The 1,454-nt window shown below is 40.9% G+C and overlaps 1 long non-coding RNA gene across 1 annotated transcript in view; it reads left to right on the forward strand.

Moving 5' to 3' along the window:
* Positions 1-1,443, forward strand: part of LOC111813965 — a 20,541-nt gene extending 19,098 nt beyond the window's left edge. Inside the window, exon 3 of the long non-coding RNA XR_002819073.1 lies at positions 1,311-1,443. This is a non-coding gene — a long non-coding RNA (uncharacterized LOC111813965). The remainder of the gene's footprint in view (positions 1-1,310) is intronic.
* Positions 1,444-1,454: the final 11 nt, after the last annotated feature.

The raw sequence follows: 1,454 nt of genomic DNA on the forward strand, positions 1-1,454 counted from the left end.
TTAGATAATTTAGTATAAGAATGTACTGCTACCGTCAACCCTGGTGAACCTGTCCCCGTGGCCACTGTGATTTCCAGCCCCACTAGTAAGGGGAAGAATTGGACTGTCCTCTTTTTGCGGCCTTGGAAGCAGGCCTGGGCATTCTGCTGTTATGGCTTTCTAATAGTGAGGCTTTAGGTTTTGGGAATGTATGTCTCTTACAAGAATTCAAACTAGGGGAGGGCCACGGGCAACTCCTTGGCTGACTCAGTTGTTTTAATTGTTTTCCAAGTAACGGGACCCCATCCAAGGTTTTCTTACGTCCTCTTTGTGTTAGAAACATGGCTTGCTCAAGCTCTAGGGCCGTAAGCCAGTGAGTGGGTCCTTTTAATTGAAACACATTTTATCTATTTATTTCTATATGTGATCTTAAAATTATTTGGGCTTTACATTCCCCCTTTTGATGTTGGAAATCTCTAATCTTAGAGATCTGAGTTGTTAGTAGCTAGGGCCTCATATCGCTGGCAAATAATCGTAAGTTTAACATTACCTATCTGTTCGCGACCGTTAGACAAGACATACCCATGTGATATGAAACAAGTGCCTGGGTGGTATTTATAAATTGGAACAGGTCATAGATTGCTGGAGTACCAGTATATAGAGGGGCACTGGGGTAAAAACAGAACCAAAGAAACAAATAATAATATCAACAGGATACAGTAATCATTTAGCAGATCTGGAATACAATAACCTTTTGAAGTTTGTAATTACAAAAACACTAGTCAGAACATTTTGTAGGTCTATTAACAGAGATCTCTTAAATGTGAGGTTTAATCTCTTTATCTTTCATGGCCACTGGGAATTGTCTCAAACTGGCCTACTCTTGTGTTTTACCAACTTTACCATTACTGGGGGCACATGAATTGTCAGACCTAGGGAAAGTACTGAGTACTCTCCAGTTCGCAAGTGGAGTCACTGGCTGGGTATCTACTGATGAATCTGCACAAGCATCTATTAAAAGTTTAACAGGCTTTTCTTTTATATATTGGCAGTTAACATGGGTTCCCTTAGACTGAGAGGGAAGATGCATGACCACCTCTATCTGAAACTTCCTCTGACTCCATCATAAACACTTTCTTTTTCCTTCTCTAGCAGCTGTGGACATTTACCTTCCTTCCTGTGGGCTACTAGTATCAACATTCTCATTTTCCATCTATAATTCCATTCTGTATCCTTTCTACTATGAAACACCTCAACTCAGAGAAATTCATTCCTGCAAAACCTTCTAACTTCTGCAGCTTGTGTCAGATATCTGGGGTCCACTGCATAAGGTACAACTTCTTGGTTCCTGTAGGTTGTCTTGCCCAAGAAACACGAATATAACTTTTCTCGTGATGAGGCAGGAAACCCAGAGAAGGCTCAGATCACCTGGGCTCTATCAGGTGGACAGTTAGATTAGGCTTTAATATGTGTTT

Source organism: Octodon degus, unplaced genomic scaffold, assembly GCF_000260255.1.
Source record: "Octodon degus isolate 3935 unplaced genomic scaffold, OctDeg1.0 scaffold00248, whole genome shotgun sequence".
Lineage (NCBI taxonomy): Eukaryota > Metazoa > Chordata > Mammalia > Rodentia > Octodontidae > Octodon > Octodon degus.